The sequence below is a fragment of the Mycteria americana genome, chromosome 15 (genome assembly GCF_035582795.1).
Source record: "Mycteria americana isolate JAX WOST 10 ecotype Jacksonville Zoo and Gardens chromosome 15, USCA_MyAme_1.0, whole genome shotgun sequence".
NCBI classification, from domain to species: Eukaryota; Metazoa; Chordata; class Aves; order Ciconiiformes; family Ciconiidae; genus Mycteria; species Mycteria americana.
Window position 1 is genome coordinate 15,517,267 of NC_134379.1, and position 21,683 is coordinate 15,538,949.

Below are 21,683 nucleotides of genomic sequence, written 5' to 3' on the forward strand. Positions count from 1 at the left end.
GCTAAAGCTTTGCTTGGTAATGCGGCAACACTCTGTATCACTCTCTGGCAGAGCCCGTCTTCCAACTTGGAAACGTCCAGAGATTGCGCCCACAGGAACGCTGCCAGCACTGAAAGCTGTAGCTGGTTTTCACAGTCCCTTGGAACTGCATTCGCTGCCACACAGACATTCGCGCTCTGCTAAAGCATTGCTTCGAAATCGAGCAACACTCTGTATCTCTCTCTGGCAGAGTCCGGCTGCCAAATTGGAAACGTCCAGAGATTGTGCCCACAGGAAAGCTGCCAGCACTGAAAGCTGTAGCTGGTTTTCACTGTCCCTTGGAACTGCATTCGCTGCCACACAGACATTCGCGCTCTGCTAAAGTTTTGCTAGGTAATGGGGCAACACTCTGTATGACTCTCTCCGACTGCCCGGCAGTGAAATTGGAAACGTCCAGAGTTTGCACCCACAGGAAAGCTGCCAGCAGTGAAAGCTGTAGCTGGTTTTCACTGTCCCTTGGAACTGCATTCGCTGCCACACAGACATTCGCGCTCTGCTAAAGCTTTGCTTGGTAATGGGGCAACACTCTGTATCTCTCTCTGGCAGAGCCCGGCTGCCAAATTGGAAACGTCCAGAGATTGCGCCCACAGGAAAGCTGCCAGCACTGAAAGCTGCAGCTGGTTTACACTGTTCCTTGGAACTGCATTCGCTGCCACACAGACATTCGTGCTCTGCTAAAGCTTTGCTTGGTAATGGGGTAACACTCTGTATGTCTCTGTCCCAGTGCCCGGCTGCCAAATTGGAAACGTCCAGAGATTGCGCCCACAGGAACGCTGCCAGCACTGAAAGCTGTAGCTGGTTTTCACTGTCCCTTGGAACTGCATTCGCTGCCACACAGACATTCGCGCTCTGCTAAAGCTTTGCTAGGTAATGGGGCAACACTCTGTATGACTCTATCCGACTGCCCGGCAGTGAAATTGGAAACGTCCAGAGTTTGCACCCACAGGAAAGCTGCCAGCACTGAAAGCTGTAGCTGGTTTTCACTGTCCCTTGGAACTGCATTCGCTGCCACACAAACATTCGCGCTCTGCTAAAGCTTTGCTTGGTAATGGGGCAACACTCTGTATCTCTCTCTGGCAGAGCCCGGCTGCCAAATTGGAAACGTCCAGAGATTGCGCCCACAGGAAAGCTGCCAGCACTGAAAGCTGTAGCTGGTTTTCACTGTCCCTTGGAACTGCATTCGCTGCCACACAGACATTCACGCTCTGGTAAAGCATTGCTTCGAAATGGAGCAACACTCTGTATATATCTCTGGCAGAGCCTGGCTGCCAAATTGGAAACGTCCAGAGATTGCGCCCACAGGAAAGCTGCCAGCACTGAAAGCTCTAGCTGGTTTTCACTGTCCCTTGGAACTGCATTCGCTGCCACACAGACATTCGCGCTCTGCTAAAGCTTTGCTAGGTACTGGGGGAAAACTCTGTATAACTCTCTCCGACTGCCCGGCATTGAAATTGGAAATGTCCAGCGATAGCGCCCACAGGAAAGCTGCCAGCACTGAAAGCTGTATCTGGTTTTCACTGTCCCTTGGAACTGCATTCGCTGCCACACAGACATTCGTGCTCTGCTAAAGCTTTGCTTGGTAATGGGGCAACACTCTGTATCTCTCTCTGGCAGAGCCCGGCTGCCAAATTGGAAACGTCCAGAGATTGCGCCCACAGGAAAGCTGCCAGCACTGAAAGCTGTAGCTGGTTTTCATTGTCACTTGGAACTCCATTCGCTGACACACAGACATTCGCGCTCTGCTAAAGCTTTGCTTGGTAATGCGGCAACACTCTGTATCACTCTCTGGCAGAGCCCGTCTTCCAAATTGGAAACGTCCAGAGATTGCGTCCACAGGAAAGCTGCCAGCACTGAAAGCTGTAGCTGGTTTACACTGTTCCTTGGAACTGCATTCGCTGCCACACAGACATTCGCGCTCTGCTAAAGCTTTGCTTGGTAATGGGGCAACACTCTGTATCTCTCTCTGGCAGATCCCGGCTGCCAAATTTGAAACGTCCAGAGATTGCGTCCACAGGAAAGCTGCCAGCACTGAAAGCTCTAGCTGGTTTTCACTGTCCCTTGGAACTGCATTCGCTGCCACACAGACATTCGCGCTCAGCTAAAGCTTTGCTAGGTACTGGGGGAAAACTCTGTATAACTCTCTCCGACTGCCCGGCATTGAAATTCGAAATGTCCAGCGATAGCGGCCACACGAAAGCTGCCAGCAGTGAAAGCTGTAGCTGGTTTTCACTGTCCCTTGGAACTGCATTCGCTGCCACACAGACATTCGCGCTCTGCTAAAGCTTTGCTAGGTACTGGGGGAAAACTATGTATAACTCTCTCCGACTGCCCGGCATTGAAATTGGAAATGTCCAGCGATAGCGGCCACACGAAAGCTGCTAGCAGTGAAAGCTGTAGCTGGTTTTCACTGTCCCTTGGAACTGCATTCGCTGCCACACAGACATTCGTGCTCTGCTAAAGCTTTGCTTGGTAATGGGGCAACACTCTGTATATCTCTCTGGCAGATCCCGGCTGCCAAATTGGAAATGTCCAGCGATAGCGGCCACACGAAAGCTGCTAGCAGTGAAAGCTGTAGCTGGTTTTCACTGTCCCTTGGAACTGCATTCGCTGCCACACAGACATTCGTGCTCTGCTAAAGCTTTGCTTGGTAATGGGGCAACACTCTGTATATCTCTCTGGCAGAGTCCGGCTGCCAAATTGGAAACGTCCAGAGATTGCGTCCACAGGAAAGCTGCCAGCACTGAAAGCTGCAGCTGGTTATCACTGTCCCTTGGAACTGCACTCGCTGCCACACAGACATTCGTGCTCTGCTAAAGCTTTGCTTGGTAATGGGGCAACACTCTGTATCTCTCTCTGGCAGAGCCCGACTTCCAAATTGGAAACGTCCAGAGATTGTGCCCACAGGAAAGCTGCCAGCACTGAAAGCTGCAGCTGGTTTTCACTGTCCCTTGGAACTGCATTCGCTGCCACACAGACATTCGTGCTCTGCTAAAGCTTTGCTTGGTAATGGGGTAACACTCTGTATGTCTCTGTGCCAGTGCCCGGCTGCCAAATTGGAAACGTCCAGAGATTGCGCCCACAGGAAAGCTGCCAGCACTGAAAGCTGTAGCTGGTTTTCACTGTCCCTTGGAACTGCATTCGCTGCCACACAGACATTCGCGCTCTGCTAAAGCTTTGCTAGGTAATGGGGCAACACTGTATAACTCTCTCCGACTGCCCGGCAGTGAAATTGGAAACGTCCAGCGATAGCGCCCACAGGAAAGCTGCCAGCACTGAAAGCTGTAGCTGGTTTTCACTGTCCCTTGGAACTGCATTCGCTGCCACACAGACATTCGTGCTCTGCTAAAGCTTTGCTTGGTAATGGGGCAACACTCTGTATCTCTCTCTGGCAGAGCCCGGCTGCCAAATTGGAAACGTCCAGAGATTGCGCCCACAGGAAAGTTGCCAGCACTGAAAGCTGTAGCTGGTTTTCATTGTCCCTTGGAACTCCATTCGCTGACGCACAGACATTCGCGCTCTGCTAAAGCTTTGCTTGGTAATGCGGCAACACTCTGTATCACTCTCTGGCAGAGCCCGTCTTCCAACTTGGAAACGTCCAGAGATTGCGCCCACAGGAACGCTGCCAGCACTGAAAGCTGTAGCTGGTTTTCACAGTCCCTTGGAACTGCATTCGCTGCCACACAGACATTCGCGCTCTGCTAAAGCATTGCTTCGAAATGGAGCAACACTCTGTATCTCTCTCTGGCAGAGTCCGGCTGCCAAATTGGAAACGTCCAGAGATTGTTCCCACAGGAAAGCTGCCAGCACTGAAAGCTGTAGCTGGTTTTCACTGTCCCTTGGAACTGCATTCGCTGCCACACAGACATTCGCGCTCTGCTAAAGTTTTGCTAGGTAATGGGGCAACACTCTGTATGACTCTCTCCGACTGCCCGGCAGTGAAATTGGAAACGTCCAGAGTTTGCACCCACAGGAAAGCTGCCAGCAGTGAAAGCTGTAGCTGGTTTTCACTGTCCCTTGGAACTGCATTCGCTGCCACACAGACATTCGCGCTCTGCTAAAGCTTTGCTTGGTAATGGGGCAACACTCTGTATCTCTCTCTGGCAGAGCCCGGCTGCCAAATTGGAAACGTCCAGAGATTTCGTCCACAGGAAAGCTGCCAGCACTGAAAGCTGCAGCTGGTTTACACTGTTCCTTGGAACTGCATTCGCTGCCACACAGACATTCGTGCTCTGCTAAAGCTTTGCTTGGTAATGGGGTAACACTCTGTATGTCTCTGTCCCAGTGCCCGGCTGCCAAATTGGAAACGTCCAGAGATTGCGCCCACAGGAAAGCTGCCAGCACTGAAAGCTGTAGCTGGTTTTCACTGTCCCTTGGAACTGCATTCGCTGCCACACAGACATTCGCGCTCTGCTAAAGCATTGCTTCGAAATGGAGCAACACTCTGTATCTCTCTCTGGCAGAGTCCGGCTGCCAAATTGGAAACGTCCAGAGATTGTGCCCACAGGAAAGCTGCCAGCAGTGAAAGCTGTAGCTGGTTTTCACTGTCCCTTGGAACTGCATTCGCTGCCACACAGACATTCGCGCTCTGCTAAAGCTTTGCTAGGTAATGGGGCAACACTCTGTATGACTCTATCCGACTGCCCGGCAGTGAAATTGGAAACGTCCAGAGTTTGCACCCACAGGAAAGCTGCCAGCACTGAAAGCTGTAGCTGGTTTTCACTGTCCCTTGGAACTGCATTCGCTGCCACACAGACATTCACGCTCTGGTAAAGCATTGCTTCGAAATGGAGCAACACTCTGTATATCTCTCTGGCAGAGCCCGGCTGCCAAATTGGAAACGTCCAGAGATTGCGCCCACAGGAAAGCTGCCAGCACTGAAAGCTCTAGCTGGTTTTCACTGTCCCTTGGAACTGCATTCGCTGCCACACAGACATTCGCGCTCTGCTAAAGTTTTGCTAGGTAATGGGGCAACACTCTGTATGACTCTCTCCGACTGCCCGGCAGTGAAATTGGAAACGTCCAGAGTTTGCACCCACAGGAAAGCTGCCAGCAGTGAAAGCTGTAGCTGGTTTTCACTGTCCCTTGGAACTGCATTCGCTGCCACACAGACATTCACGCTCTGCTAAAGCTTTGCTAGGTACTGGGGGAAAACTCTGTATAACTCTCTCCGACTGCCCGGCATTGAAATTGGAAATGTCCAGCGATAGCGGCCACACGAAAGCTGCCAGCAGTGAAAGCTGTAGCTGGTTTTCACTGTCCCTTGGAACTGCATTCGCTGCCACACAGACATTCGCGCTCTGCTAAAGCTTTGCTATGTAATGCGGAAAACTCTGTATAACTCTCTCCGACTGCCCGGCAGTGAAATTGGAAATGTCCAGCGATAGCGCCCACAGGAAAGCTGCCAGCAGTGAAAGCTGTAGCTGGTTTTCACTGTCCCTTGGAACTGCATTCGCTGCCACACAGACATTCGCGCTCTGCTAAAGCTTTGCTTGGTAATGGGGCAACACTCTGTATCTCTCTCTGGCAGAGCCCGGCTGCCAAATTGGAAACGTCCAGAGATTGCGCCCACAGGAAAGCTGCCAGCACTGAAAGCTGTAGCTGGTTTTCATTGTCACTTGGAACTCCATTCGCTGACACACAGACATTCGCGCTCTGCTAAAGCTTTGCTTGGTAATGGGGCAACACTCTGTATCTCTCTCTGGCAGATCCCGGCTGCCAAATTTGAAACGTCCAGAGATTGCGTCCACAGGAAAGCTGCCAGCACTGAAAGCTCTAGCTGGTTTTCACTGTCCCTTGGAACTGCATTCGCTGCCACACAGACATTCGCGCTCAGCTAAAGCTTTGCTAGGTACTGGGGAAAACTCTGTATAACTCTCTCCGACTGCCCGGCATTGAAATTGGAAATGTCCAGCGATAGCGGCCACACGAAAGCTGCCAGCAGTGAAAGCTGTAGCTGGTTTTCACTGTCCCTTGGAACTGCATTCGCTGCCACACAGACATGCGCGCTCTGCTAAAGCTTTGCTAGGTACTGGGGGAAAACTCTGTATAACTCTCTCCGACTGCCCGGCATTGAAATTGGAAATGTCCAGCGATAGCGGCCACACGAAAGCTGCTAGCAGTGAAAGCTGTAGCTGGTTTTCACTGTCCCTTGGAACTGCATTCGCTGCCACACAGACATTCGTGCTCTGCTAAAGCTTTGCTTGGTAATGGGGCAACACTCTGTATATCTCTCTGGCAGATCCCGGCTGCCAAATTGGAAACGTCCAGAGATTGCGTCCACAGGAAAGCTGCCAGCACTGAAAGCTGCAGCTGGTTATCACTGTCCCTTGGAACTGCATTCGCTGCCACACAGACATTCGTGCTCTGCTAAAGCTTTGCTTGGTAATGGGGCAACACTCTGTATCTCTCTCTGGCAGAGCCCGTCTTCCAAATTGGAAACGTCCAGAGATTGTGCCCACAGGAAAGCTGCCAGCACTGAAAGCTGCAGCTGGTTTTCACTGTCCCGTGGAACTGCATTCGCTGCCACACAGACATTCACGCTCTGGTAAAGCATTGCTTCGAAATGGAGCAACACTCTGTATATCTCTCTGGCAGAGCCCGGCTGCCAAATTGGAAACGTCAAGAGATTGCGCCCACAGGATAGCTGCCAGCACTGAAAGCTCTAGCTGGTTTTCACTGTCCCTTGGAACTGCATTCGCTGCCACACAGACATTCGCGCTCAGCTAAAGCTTTGCTACGTACTGGGGGAAAACTCTGTATAACTCTCTCCGACTGCCCGGCATTGAAATTGGAAATGTCCAGCGATAGCGGCCACACGAAAGCTGCCAGCAGTGAAAGCTGTAGCTGGTTTTCACTGTCCCTTGGAACTGCATTCGCTGCCACACAGACATTCGCGCTCTGCTAAAGCTTTGCTAGGTACTGGGGGAAAACTCTGTATAACTCTCTCCGACTGCCCGGCATTGAAATTGGAAATGTCCAGCGATAGCGGCCACACGAAAGCTGCCAGCAGTGAAAGCTGTAGCTGGTTTTCACTGTCCCTTGGAACTGCATTCGCTGCCACACAGACATTCGCGCTCTGCTAAAGCTTTGCTAGGTACTGGGGGAAAACTCTGTATAACTCTCTCCGACTGCCCGGCATTGAAATTGGAAATGTCCAGCGATAGCGGCCACACGAAAGCTGCCAGCAGTGAAAGCTGTAGCTGGTTTTCACTGTCCCTTGGAACTGCATTCGCTGCCACACAGACATTCGTGCTCTGCTAAAGCTTTGCTTGGTAATGGGGCAACACTCTGTATCTCTCTCTGGCAGAGCCCGTCTTCCAAATTGGAAACGTCCAGAGATTGTGCCCACAGGAAAGCTGCCAGCAGTGAAAGCTGTAGCTGGTTTTCACTGTCCCTTGGAACTGCATTCGCTGCCACACAGACATTCGTGCTCTGCTAAAGCTTTGCTAGGTAATGGGGCAACACTGTATAATTCTCTCCGACTGCCCGGCAGTGAAATTGGAAACGTCCAGCGATAGCGCCCACAGGAAAGCTGCCAGCACTGAAAGCTGTAGCTGGTTTTCACTGTCCCTTGGAACTGCATTCGCTGCCACACAGACATTCGTGCTCTGCTAAAGCTTTGCTTGGTAATGGGGCAACACTCTGTATCTCTCTCTGGCAGAGCCCGTCTTCCAAATTGGAAACGTCCAGAGATTGCGCCCACAGGAAAGCTGCCAGCACTGAGAGCTGTAGCTGGTTTACACTGTTCCTTGGAAATGCATTCGCTGCCACACAGACATTCGCGCTCTGCTAAAGCTTTGCTTGGTAATGGGGCAACACTCTGTATCTCTCTCTGGCAGATCCCGGCTGCCAAATTTGAAACGTCCAGAGATTGCGTCCACAGGAAAGCTGCCAGCACTGAAAGCTGCAGCTGGTTTTCACTGTCCCTTGGAACTGCATTCGCTGCCACACAGACATTCGTGCTCTGCTAAAGCTTTGCTTGGTAATGGGGTAACACTCTGTATGTCTCTGTCCCAGTGCCCAGCTGCCAAATTGGAAACGTCCAGAGATTGCGCCCACAGGAAAGCTGCCAGCACTGAAAGCTGTAGCTGGTTTTCACTGTCCCTTGGAACTGCATTCGCTGCCACACAGACATTCGCGCTCTGCTAAAGCATTGCTTTGAAATGGAGCAACACTCTGTATCTCTCTCTGGCAGAGTCCGGCTGCCAAATTGGAAACGTGCAGAGATTGTGCCCACAGGAAAGCTGCCAGCACTGAAAGCTGTAGCTGGTTTTCACTGTCCCTTGGAACTGCATTCGCTGCCACACAGACATTCGCGCTCTGCTAAAGCTTTGCTAGGTAATGGGGCAACACTCTGTATGACTCTCTCCGACTGCCCGGCAGTGAAATTGGAAACGTCCAGAGTTTGCACCCACAGGAAAGCTGCCAGCACTGAAAGCTGTAGCTGGTTTTCACTGTCCCTTGGAACTGCATTCGCTGCCACACAGACATTCGCGCTCTGCTAAAGCTTTGCTTGGTAATGGGGCAACACTCTGTATCTCTCTCTGGCAGAGCCCGGCTGCCAAATTGGAAACGTCCAGAGATTGCGCCCACAGGAAAGCTGCCAGCACTGAATGCTGTAGCTGGTTTTCACTGTCCCTTGGAACTGCATTCGCTGCCACACAGACATTCACGCTCTGGTAAAGCATTGCTTCGAAATGGAGCAACACTCTGTATATCTCTCTGGCAGAGCCCGGCTGCCAAATTGGAAACGTCCAGAGATTGCGCCCACAGGAAAGCTGCCAGCACTGAAAGCTCTAGCTGGTTTTCACTGTCCCTTGGAACTGCATTCGCTGCCACACAGACATTCGCGCTCAGCTAAAGCTTTGCTAGGTACTGGGGGAAAACTCTGTATAACTCTCTCCGACTGCCCGGCATTGAAATTGGAAATGTCCAGCGATAGCGGCCACACGAAAGCTGCCACAAGTGAAAGCTGTAGCTGGTTTTCACTGTCCCTTGGAACTGCATTCGCTGCCACACAGACATTCGCGCTCTGCTAAAGCTTTGCTAGGTACTGGGGGAAAACTCTGTATAACTCTCTCCGACTGCCCGGCATTGAAATTGGAAATGTCCAGCGATAGCGGCCACACGAAAGCTGCCAGCAGTGAAAGCTGTAGCTGGTTTTCACTGTCCCTTGGAACTGCATTCACTGCCACACAGACATTCGTGCTCTGCTAAAGCTTTGCTTGGTAATGGGGCAACACTCTGTATATCTCTCTGGCAGATTCCGGGTGCCAAATTGGAAACGTCCAGAGATTGCGTCCACAGGAAAGCTGCCAGCACTGAAAGCTGCAGCTGGTTTTCACTGTCCCTTGGAACTGCATTCGCTGCCACACAGACATTCGTGCTCTGCTAAAGCTTCGCTTGGTAATGGGGCAACACTCTGTATCTCTCTCTGGCAGAGCCCGGCTGCCAAATTGGAAACGTCCAGAGATTGCATGCACAGGAAAGCTGCCAGCACTGAAAGCTGCAGCTGGTTTTCACTGTCCCTTGGAACTGCATTCGCTGCCACACAGACATTCGTGCTCTGCTAAAGCTTTCTTGGTAATGGGGTAACACTCTGTATGTCTCTGTCCCAGTGCCCGGCTGCCAAATTGGAAACGTCCAGAGATTGCGCCCACAGGAAAGCTGCCAGCACTGAAAGCTGTAGCTGGTTTTCACTGTCCCTTGGAACTGCATTCGCTGCCACACAGACATTCACGCTCTGGCAAAGCATTGCTTCGAAATGGAGCAACACTCTGTATATCTCTCTGGCAGAGCCCGGCTGCCAAATTGGAAACGTCCAGAGATTGCGCCCACAGGAAAGCTGCCAGCACTGAAAGCTCTAGCTGGTTTTCACTGTCCCTTGGAACTGCATTCGCTGCCACACAGACATTCGCGCTCAGCTAAAGCTTTGCTAGGTACTGGGGGAAAACTCTGTATAACTCTCTCCGACTGCCCGGCATTGAAATTGGAAATGTCCAGCGATAGCGGCCACACGAAAGCTGCCAGCAGTGAAAGCTGTAGCTGGTTTTCACTGTCCCTTGGAACTGCATTCGCTGCCACACAGACATTCGCGCTCTGCTAAAGCTTTGCTAGGTACTGGGAGAAAACTCTGTATAACTCTCTCCGACTGCCCGGCATTGAAATTGGAAATGTCCAGCGATAGCGGCCACACGAAAGCTGCCAGCAGTGAAAGCTGTAGCTGGTTTTCACTGTCCCTTGGAACTGCATTCGCTGCCACACAGACATTCGTGCTCTGCTAAAGCTTTGCTTGGTAATGGGGCAACACTCTGTATATCTCTCTGGCAGATTCCGGGTGCCAAATTGGAAACGTCCAGAGATTGCGTCCACAGGAAAGCTGCCAGCACTGAAAATTGCAGCTGGTTTTCACTGTCCCTTGGAACTGCATTCGCTGCCACACAGACATTCGTGCTCTGCTAAAGCTTTGCGTGGTAATGGGGCAACACTCTGTATCTCTCTCTGGCAGAGCCCGTCTTCCAAATTGGAAACGTCCAGAGATTGCATCCACAGGAAAGCTGCCAGCACTGAAAGCTGCAGCTGGTTTTCACTGTCCCTTGGAACTGCATTCGCTGCCACACAGACATTCGTGCTCTGCTAAAGCTTTGCTTGGTAATGGGGTAACACTCTGTATGTCTCTGTCCCAGTGCCCGGCTGCCAAATTGGAAACGTCCAGAGATTGCGCCCACAGGAAAGCTGCCAGCACTGAAAGCTCTAGCTGGTTTTCACTGTCCCTTGGAACTGCATTCGCTGCCACACAGACATTCGCGCTCTGCTAAAGCTTTGCTAGGTAATGGGGCAACACTGTATAACTCTCTCCGACTGCCCGGCAGTGAAATTGGAAACGTCCAGCGATAGCGCCCACAGGAAAGCTGCCAGCACTGAAAGCTGTAGCTGGTTTTCACTGTCCCTTGGAACTGCATTCGCTGCCACACAGACATTCGCGCTCTGCTAAAGCTTTGCTAGGTAATGGGGCAAAACTCTGTATAACTCTCTCCGACTTCCCGGCAGTGAAATTGGAAACGTCCAGCGATAGCGCCCACAGGAAAGCTGCCAGCACTGAAAGCTGTAGCTAGTTTTCACTGTCCCTTGGAACTGCATTCGCTGCCACACAGACATTCGCGCTCTGCTAAAGCTTTGCTTGGTAATGCGGCAACACTCTGTATCACTCTCTGGCAGAGCCCGTCTTCCAAATTAGAAACGTCCAGAGATTGCGTCCACAGGAAAGCTGCCAGCACTGAAAGCTGCAGCTGGTTTACACTGTTCCTTGGAACTGCATTCGCTGCCACACAGACATTCGCGCTCTGCTAAAGCTTTGCTTGGTAATGGGGCAACACTCTGTATCTCTCTCTGGCAGATCCCGGCTGCCAAATTTGAAACGTCCAGAGATTGCGTCCACAGGAAAGCTGCCAGCACTGAAAGCTGCAGCTGGTTTTCACTGTCCCTTGGAACTGCATTCGCTGCCACACAGACATTCGTGCTCTGCTAAAGCTTTGCTTGGTAATGGGGTAACACTCTGTATGTCTCTGTCCCAGTGCCCGGCTGCCAAATTGGAAACGTCCAGAGATTGCGCCCACAGGAAAGCTGCCAGCACTGAAAGCTGTAGCTGGTTTTCACTGTCCCTTGGAACTGCATTCGCTGCCACACAGACATTCGCGCTCTGCTAAAGCATTGCTTCGAAATGGAGCAACACTCTGTATCTCTCTCTGGCAGAGCCCGGCTGCCATATTGGAAACGTCCAGAGATTGCGTCCACAGGAAAGCTGCCAGCACTGAAAGCTGTAGCTGGTTTTCACTGTCCCTTGGAACTGCGTTCGCTGCCACACAGACATTCGCGCTCTGCTAAAGCTTTGCTAGGTAATGGGGCAACACTGTATAACTCTCTCCGACTGCCCGGCAGTGAAATTGGAAACGTCCAGCGATAGCGCCCACAGGAAAGCTGCCAGCACTGAAAGCTGTAGCTGGTTTTCACTGTCCCTTGGAACTGCATTCGCTGCCACACAGACATTCGTGCTCTGCTAAAGCTTTGCTTGGTAATGGGGCAACACTCTGTATCTCTCTCTGGCAGAGCCCGGCTGCCAAATTGGAAACGTCCAGAGATTGCGCCCACAGGAAAGTTGCCAGCACTGAAAGCTGTAGCTGGTTTTCATTGTCCCTTGGAACTCCATTCGCTGACACACAGACATTCGCGCTCTGCTAAAGCTTTGCTTGGTAATGCGGCAACACTCTATCACTCTCTGGCAGAGCCCGTCTGCCAACTTGTAAACGTCCAGAGATTGCGTCCACAGGAAAGCTGCCAGCACTGAAAGCTGCAGCTGGTTTACACTGTTCCTTGGAACTGCATTCGCTGCCACACAGACATTCGCGCTCAGCTAAAGCTTTGCTAGGTACTGGGGGAAAACTCTGTATAACTCTCTCCGACTGCCCGGCATTGAAATTGGAAATGTCCAGCGATAGCGGCCACACGAAAGCTGCCACAAGTGAAAGCTGTAGCTGGTTTTCACTGTCCCTTGGAACTGCATTCGCTGCCACACAGACATTCGCGCTCTGCTAAAGCTTTGCTAGGTACTGGGGGAAAACTCTGTATAACTCTCTCCGACTGCCCGGCATTGAAATTGGAAATGTCCAGCGATAGCGGCCACACGAAAGCTGCCAGCAGTGAAAGCTGTAGCTGGTTTTCACTGTCCCTTGGAACTGCATTCACTGCCACACAGACATTCGTGCTCTGCTAAAGCTTTGCTTGGTAATGGGGCAACACTCTGTATATCTCTCTGGCAGATTCCGGGTGCCAAATTGGAAACGTCCAGAGATTGCGTCCACAGGAAAGCTGCCAGCACTGAAAGCTGCAGCTGGTTTTCACTGTCCCTTGGAACTGCATTCGCTGCCACACAGACATTCGTGCTCTGCTAAAGCTTCGCTTGGTAATGGGGCAACACTCTGTATCTCTCTCTGGCAGAGCCCGGCTGCCAAATTGGAAACGTCCAGAGATTGCATGCACAGGAAAGCTGCCAGCACTGAAAGCTGCAGCTGGTTTTCACTGTCCCTTGGAACTGCATTCGCTGCCACACAGACATTCGTGCTCTGCTAAAGCTTTCTTGGTAATGGGGTAACACTCTGTATGTCTCTGTCCCAGTGCCCGGCTGCCAAATTGGAAACGTCCAGAGATTGCGCCCACAGGAAAGCTGCCAGCACTGAAAGCTGTAGCTGGTTTTCACTGTCCCTTGGAACTGCATTCGCTGCCACACAGACATTCACGCTCTGGCAAAGCATTGCTTCGAAATGGAGCAACACTCTGTATATCTCTCTGGCAGAGCCCGGCTGCCAAATTGGAAACGTCCAGAGATTGCGCCCACAGGAAAGCTGCCAGCACTGAAAGCTCTAGCTGGTTTTCACTGTCCCTTGGAACTGCATTCGCTGCCACACAGACATTCGCGCTCAGCTAAAGCTTTGCTAGGTACTGGGGGAAAACTCTGTATAACTCTCTCCGACTGCCCGGCATTGAAATTGGAAATGTCCAGCGATAGCGGCCACACGAAAGCTGCCAGCAGTGAAAGCTGTAGCTGGTTTTCACTGTCCCTTGGAACTGCATTCGCTGCCACACAGACATTCGCGCTCTGCTAAAGCTTTGCTAGGTACTGGGGGAAAACTCTGTATAACTCTCTCCGACTGCCCGGCATTGAAATTGGAAATGTCCAGCGATAGCGGCCACACGAAAGCTGCCAGCAGTGAAAGCTGTAGCTGGTTTTCACTGTCCCTTGGAACTGCATTCGCTGCCACACAGACATTCGTGCTCTGCTAAAGCTTTGCTTGGTAATGGGGCAACACTCTGTATCTCTCTCTGGCAGAGCCCGGCTGCCAAATTGGAAACGTCCAGAGATTGCGCCCACAGGAAAGTTGCCAGCACTGAAAGCTGTAGCTGGTTTTCATTGTCCCTTGGAACTCCATTCGCTGACACACAGACATTCGCGCTCTGCTAAAGCTTTGCTTGGTAATGCGGCAACACTCTATCACTCTCTGGCAGAGCCCGTCTGCCAACTTGTAAACGTCCAGAGATTGCGTCCACAGGAAAGCTGCCAGCACTGAAAGCTGCAGCTGGTTTACACTGTTCCTTGGAACTGCATTCGCTGCCACACAGACATTCGCGCTCAGCTAAAGCTTTGCTAGGTACTGGGGGAAAACTCTGTATAACTCTCTCCGACTGCCCGGCATTGAAATTGGAAATGTCCAGCGATAGCGGCCACACGAAAGCTGCCACAAGTGAAAGCTGTAGCTGGTTTTCACTGTCCCTTGGAACTGCATTCGCTGCCACACAGACATTCGCGCTCTGCTAAAGCTTTGCTAGGTACTGGGGGAAAACTCTGTATAACTCTCTCCGACTGCCCGGCATTGAAATTGGAAATGTCCAGCGATAGCGGCCACACGAAAGCTGCCAGCAGTGAAAGCTGTAGCTGGTTTTCACTGTCCCTTGGAACTGCATTCACTGCCACACAGACATTCGTGCTCTGCTAAAGCTTTGCTTGGTAATGGGGCAACACTCTGTATATCTCTCTGGCAGATTCCGGGTGCCAAATTGGAAACGTCCAGAGATTGCGTCCACAGGAAAGCTGCCAGCACTGAAAGCTGCAGCTGGTTTTCACTGTCCCTTGGAACTGCATTCGCTGCCACACAGACATTCGTGCTCTGCTAAAGCTTCGCTTGGTAATGGGGCAACACTCTGTATCTCTCTCTGGCAGAGCCCGGCTGCCAAATTGGAAACGTCCAGAGATTGCATGCACAGGAAAGCTGCCAGCACTGAAAGCTGCAGCTGGTTTTCACTGTCCCTTGGAACTGCATTCGCTGCCACACAGACATTCGTGCTCTGCTAAAGCTTTCTTGGTAATGGGGTAACACTCTGTATGTCTCTGTCCCAGTGCCCGGCTGCCAAATTGGAAACGTCCAGAGATTGCGCCCACAGGAAAGCTGCCAGCACTGAAAGCTGTAGCTGGTTTTCACTGTCCCTTGGAACTGCATTCGCTGCCACACAGACATTCACGCTCTGGCAAAGCATTGCTTCGAAATGGAGCAACACTCTGTATATCTCTCTGGCAGAGCCCGGCTGCCAAATTGGAAACGTCCAGAGATTGCGCCCACAGGAAAGCTGCCAGCACTGAAAGCTCTAGCTGGTTTTCACTGTCCCTTGGAACTGCATTCGCTGCCACACAGACATTCGCGCTCAGCTAAAGCTTTGCTAGGTACTGGGGGAAAACTCTGTATAACTCTCTCCGACTGCCCGGCATTGAAATTGGAAATGTCCAGCGATAGCGGCCACACGAAAGCTGCCAGCAGTGAAAGCTGTAGCTGGTTTTCACTGTCCCTTGGAACTGCATTCGCTGCCACACAGACATTCGCGCTCTGCTAAAGCTTTGCTAGGTACTGGGGGAAAACTCTGTATAACTCTCTCCGACTGCCCGGCATTGAAATTGGAAATGTCCAGCGATAGCGGCCACACGAAAGCTGCCAGCAGTGAAAGCTGTAGCTGGTTTTCACTGTCCCTTGGAACTGCATTCGCTGCCACACAGACATTCGTGCTCTGCTAAAGCTTTGCTTGGTAATGGGGCAACACTCTGTATATCTCTCTGGCAGATTCCGGGTGCCAAATTGGAAACGTCCAGAGATTGCGTCCACAGGAAAGCTGCCAGCACTGAAAATTGCAGCTGGTTTTCACTGTCCCTTGGAACTGCATTCGCTGCCACACAGACATTCGTGCTCTGCTAAAGCTTTGCGTGGTAATGGGGCAACACTCTGTATCTCTCTCTGGCAGAGCCCGTCTTCCAAATTGGAAACGTCCAGAGATTGCATCCACAGGAAAGCTGCCAGCACTGAAAGCTGCAGCTGGTTTTCACTGTCCCTTGGAACTGCATTCGCTGCCACACAGACATTCGTGCTCTGCTAAAGCTTTGCTTGGTAATGGGGTAACACTCTGTATGTCTCTGTCCCAGTGCCCGGCTGCCAAATTGGAAACGTCCAGAGATTGCGCCCACAGGAAAGCTGCCAGCACTGAAAGCTCTAGCTGGTTTTCACTGTCCCTTGGAACTGCATTCGCTGCCACACAGACATTCGCGCTCTGCTAAAGCTTTGCTAGGTAATGGGGCAACACTGTATAACTCTCTCCGACTGCCCGGCAGTGAAATTGGAAACGTCCAGCGATAGCGCCCACAGGAAAGCTGCCAGCACTGAAAGCTGTAGCTGGTTTTCACTGTCCCTTGGAACTGCATTCGCTGCCACACAGACATTCGCGCTCTGCTAAAGCTTTGCTAGGTAATGGGGCAAAACTCTGTATAACTCTCTCCGACTTCCCGGCAGTGAAATTGGAAACGTCCAGCGATAGCGCCCACAGGAAAGCTGCCAGCACTGAAAGCTGTAGCTAGTTTTCACTGTCCCTTGGAACTGCATTCGCTGCCACACAGACATTCGCGCTCTGCTAAAGCTTTGCTTGGTAATGCGGCAACACTCTGTATCACTCTCTGGCAGAGCCCGTCTTCCAAATTAGAAACGTCCAGAGATTGCGTCCACAGGAAAGCTGCCAGCACTGAAAGCTGCAGCTGGTTTACACTGTTCCTTGGAACTGCATTCGCTGCCACACAGACATTCGCGCTCTGCTAAAGCTTTGCTTGGTAATGGGGCAACACTCTGTATCTCTCTCTGGCAGATCCCGGCTGCCAAATTTGAAACGTCCAGAGATTGCGTCCACAGGAAAGCTGCCAGCACTGAAAGCTGCAGCTGGTTTTCACTGTCCCTTGGAACTGCATTCGCTGCCACACAGACATTCGTGCTCTGCTAAAGCTTTGCTTGGTAATGGGGTAACACTCTGTATGTCTCTGTCCCAGTGCCCGGCTGCCAAATTGGAAACGTCCAGAGATTGCGCCCACAGGAAAGCTGCCAGCACTGAAAGCTGTAGCTGGTTTTCACTGTCCCTTGGAACTGCATTCGCTGCCACACAGACATTCGCGCTCTGCTAAAGCATTGCTTCGAAATGGAGCAACACTCTGTATCTCTCTCTGGCAGAGCCCGGCTGCCATATTGGAAACGTCCAGAGATTGCGTCCACAGGAAAGCTGCCAGCACTGAAAGCTGTAGCTGGTTTTCACTGTCCCTTGGAACTGCGTTCGCTGCCACACAGACATTCGCGCTCTGCTAAAGCTTTGCTAGGTAATGGGGCAACACTGTATAACTCTCTCCGACTGCCCGGCAGTGAAATTGGAAACGTCCAGCGATAGCGCCCACAGGAAAGCTGCCAGCACTGAAAGCTGTAGCTGGTTTTCACTGTCCCTTGGAACTGCATTCGCTGCCACACAGACATTCGTGCTCTGCTAAAGCTTTGCTTGGTAATGGGGCAACACTCTGTATCTCTCTCTGGCAGAGCCCGGCTGCCAAATTGGAAACGTCCAGAGATTGCGCCCACAGGAAAGTTGCCAGCACTGAAAGCTGTAGCTGGTTTTCATTGTCCCTTGGAACTCCATTCGCTGACACACAGACATTCGCGCTCTGCTAAAGCTTTGCTTGGTAATGCGGCAACACTCTATCACTCTCTGGCAGAGCCCGTCTGCCAACTTGTAAACGTCCAGAGATTGCGTCCACAGGAAAGCTGCCAGCACTGAAAGCTGCAGCTGGTTTACACTGTTCCTTGGAACTGCATTCGCTGCCACACAGACATTCGTGCTCTGCTAAAGCTCTGCTTGGTAATGGGGTAACACCCTGTATGTCTCTGTCCCAGTGCCCGGCTGCCAAATTGGAAACGTCCAGAGATTGCGCCCACAGGAACGCTGCCAGCACTGAAAGCTGTAGCTGGTTTTCACTGTCCCTTGGAACTGCATTCGCTGCCACACAGACATTCGCGCTCAGCTAAAGCTTTGCTAGGTACTGGGGGAAAACTCTGTATAACTCTCTCCAACTGTCCGGCATTGAAATTGGAAATGTCCAGCGATAGCGGCCACACGAAAGCTGCCAGCAGTGAAAGCTGTAGCTGGTTTTCACTGTCCCTTGGAACTGCATTCGCTGCCACACAGACATTCGTGCTCTGCTAAAGCTTTGCTTGGTAATGGGGCAACACTCTGTATATCTCTCTGGCAGATTCCGGCTGCCAAATTGGAAACGTCCAGAGATTGCGTCCACAGGAAAGCTGCCAGCACTGAAAGTTGCAGCTGGTTTTCACTGTCCCTTGGAACTGCATTCGCTGCCACACAGACATTCGTGCTCTGCTAAAGCTTTGCTTGGTAATGGGGCAACACTCTGTATCTCTCTCTGGCAGAGCCCGTCTTCCAAATTGGAAACGTCCAGAGATTGCATCCACAGGAAAGCTGCCAGCACTGAAAGCTGCAGCTGGTTTTCACTGTCCCTTGGAACTGCATTCGCTGCCACACAGACATTCGTGCTCTGCTAAAGCTTTGCTTGGTAATGGGGTAACACTCTGTATGTCTCTGTCCCAGTGCCCGGCTGCCAAATTGGAAACGTCCAGAGATTGCGCCCACAGGAAAGCTGCCAGCACTGAAAGCTCTAGCTGGTTTTCACTGTCCCTTGGAACTGCATTCGCTGCCACACAGACATTCGCGCTCTGCTAAAGCTTTGCTAGGTAATGGGGCAACACTGTGTAACTCTCTCCGACTGCCCGGCAGTGAAATTGGAAACGTCCAGCGATAGCGCCCACAGGAAAGCTGCCAGCACTGAAAGCTGTAGCTGGTTTTCACTGTGCCTTGGAACTGCATTCGCTGCCACACAGACATTCGCGCTCTGCTAAAGCTTTGCTTGGTAATGCGGCAACACTCTGTATCACTCTCTGGCAGAGCCCGTCTTCCAAATTGGAAACGTCCAGAGATTGCGTCCACAGGAAAGCTGCCAGCACTGAAAGCTGCAGCTGGTTTACACTGTTCCTTGGAACTGCATTCGCTGCCACACAGACATTCGCGCTCTGCTAAAGCTTTGCTTGGTAATGGGGCAACACTCTGTATCTCTCTCTGGCAGAGCCCGTCTTCCAAATTGGAAACGTCCAGAGATTGCATCCACAGGAAAGCTGCCAGCACTTAAAGCTGCAGCTGGTTTTCACTGTCCCTTGGAACTGCATTCGCTGCCACACAGACATTCGTACTCTGCTAAAGCTTTGCTTGGTAATGGGGTAACACTCTGTATGTCTCTGTCCCAGTGCCCGGCTGCCAAATTGGAAACGTCCAGAGATTGCGCCCACAGGAAAGCTGCCAGCACTGAAAGCTCTAGCTGGTTTTCACTGTCCCTTGGAACTGCATTCGCTGCCACACAGACATTCGCGCTCTGCTAAAGCTTTGCTAGGTAATGGGGCAACACTGTATAACTCTCTCCGACTGCCCGGCAGTGAAATTGGAAACGTCCAGAGATTGCGTCCACAGGAAAGCTGCCAGCACTGAAAGCTGTAGCTGGTTTTCACTGTCCCTTGGAACTGCATTCGCTGCCACACAGACATTCGCGCTCTACTAAAGCTTTGCTAGGTAATGGGGCAAAACTCTGTATAACTCTCTCCGACTGCCCGGCAGTGAAATTGGAAACGTCCAGCGATAGCGCCCACAGGAAAGCTGCCAGCACTGAAAGCTGTAGCTGGTTTTCACTGTCCCTTGGAACTGCATTCGCTGCCACACAGACATTCGCGCTCTGCTAAAGCTTTGCTTGGTAATGCGGCAACACTCTGTATCACTCTCTGGCAGAGCCCGTCTTCCAAATTGGAAACGTCCAGAGATTGCGTCCACAGGAAAGCTGCCGGCACTGTAAGCTCTAGCTGGTTTTCACTGTCCCTTGGAACTGCATTCGCTGCCACACAGACATTCGTGCTCTGCTAAAGCTTTGCTTGGTAATGGGGTAACACTCTGTATGTCTCTGTCCCAGTGCCCGGCTGCCAAATTGGAAACGTCCAGAGATTGCGCCCACAGGAAAGCTGCCAGCACTGAAAGCTGTAGCTGGTTTTCACTGTCCCTTGGAACTGCGTTCGCTGCCACACAGACATTCGTGCTCTGCTAAAGCTTTGCTAGGTAATGGGGCAACACTGTATAACTCTCTCCGACTGCCCGGCAGTGAAATTGGAAACGTCCAGCGATAGCGCCCACAGGAAAGCTGCCAGCACTGAAAGCTGTAGCTGGTTTTCACTGTCCCTTGGAACTGCATTCGCTGCCACACAGACATTCGTGCTCTGCTAAAGCTTTGCTTGGTAATGGGGCAACACTCTGTATGTCTCTCTGGCAGAGCCCGGCTGCCAAATTGGAAACGTCCAGAGATTGCGCCCACAGGAAAGTTGCCAGCACTGAAAGCTGTAGCTGGTTTTCATTGTCCCTTGGAACTCCATTCGCTGACACACAGACATTCGCGCTCTGCTAAAGCTTTGCTTGGTAATGCGGCAACACTCTGTATCACTCTCTGGCAGAGCCCGTCTTCCAACTTGGAAACGTCCAGAGATTGCGTCCACAGGAAAGCTGCCAGCACTGAAAGCTGCAGCTGGTTTACACTGTTCCTTGGAACTGCATTCGCTGCCACACAGACATTCGTGCTCTGCTAAAGCTTTGCTTGGTAATGGGGTAACACTCTGTATGTCTCTGTCCCAGTGCCCGGCTGCCAAATTGGAAACGTCCAGAGATTGCGCCCACAGGAACGCTGCCAGCACTGAAAGCTGTAGCTGGTTTTCACTGTCCCTTGGAACTGCATTCGCTGCCACACAGACATTCGCGCTCTGCTAAAGCATTGCTTCGAAATGGAGCAACACTCTGTATCTCTCTCTGGCAGAGCCCGGCTGCCAAATTGGAAACGTCCAGAGATTGTGCCCACAGGAAAGCTGCCAGCACTGAAAGCTGTAGCTGGTTTTCACTGTCCCTTGGAACTGCGTTTGCTGCCACACAGACATTCGCGCTCTGCTAAAGCTTTGCTAGGTAATGGGGCAACACTCTGTATGACTCTCTCCGACTGCCCGGCAGTGAAATTGGAAACGTCCAGAGTTTGCACCCACAGGAAAGCTGCCAGCAGTGAAAGCTGTAGCTGGTTTTCACTGTCCCTTGGAACTGCATTCGCTGCCACACAGACATTCGCGCTCTGCTAAAGCTTTGCTTGGTAATGGGGCAACACTCTGTATCTCTGTCTGGCAGAGCCCGGCTGCCAAATTGGAAACGTCCAGAGATTGCGCCCACAGGAAAGCTGCCAGCACTGAAAGCTGTAGCTGGTTTTCACTGTCCCTTGGAACTGCATTCGCTGCCACACAGACATTCGCGCTCTGCTAAAGCTTTGCTGGGTAATGGGGCAAAACTCTGTATAACTCTCTCCGACTGCCCGGCAGTGAAATTGGAAACGTCCAGCGATAGCGCCCACAGGAAAGCTGCCAGCACTGAAAGCTGTAGCTGGTTTTCACTGTCCCTTGGAACTGCATTCGCTGCCACACAGACATTCGTGCTCTGCTAAAGCTTTGCTTGGTAATGGGGTAACACTCTGTATGTCTCTGTCCCAGTGCCCGGCTGCCAAATTGGAAACGTCCAGAGATTGCGCCCACAGGAAAGCTGCCAGCACTGAAAGCTGTAGCTGGTTTTCACTGTCCCTTGGAACTGCGTTCGCTGCCACACAGACATTCGTG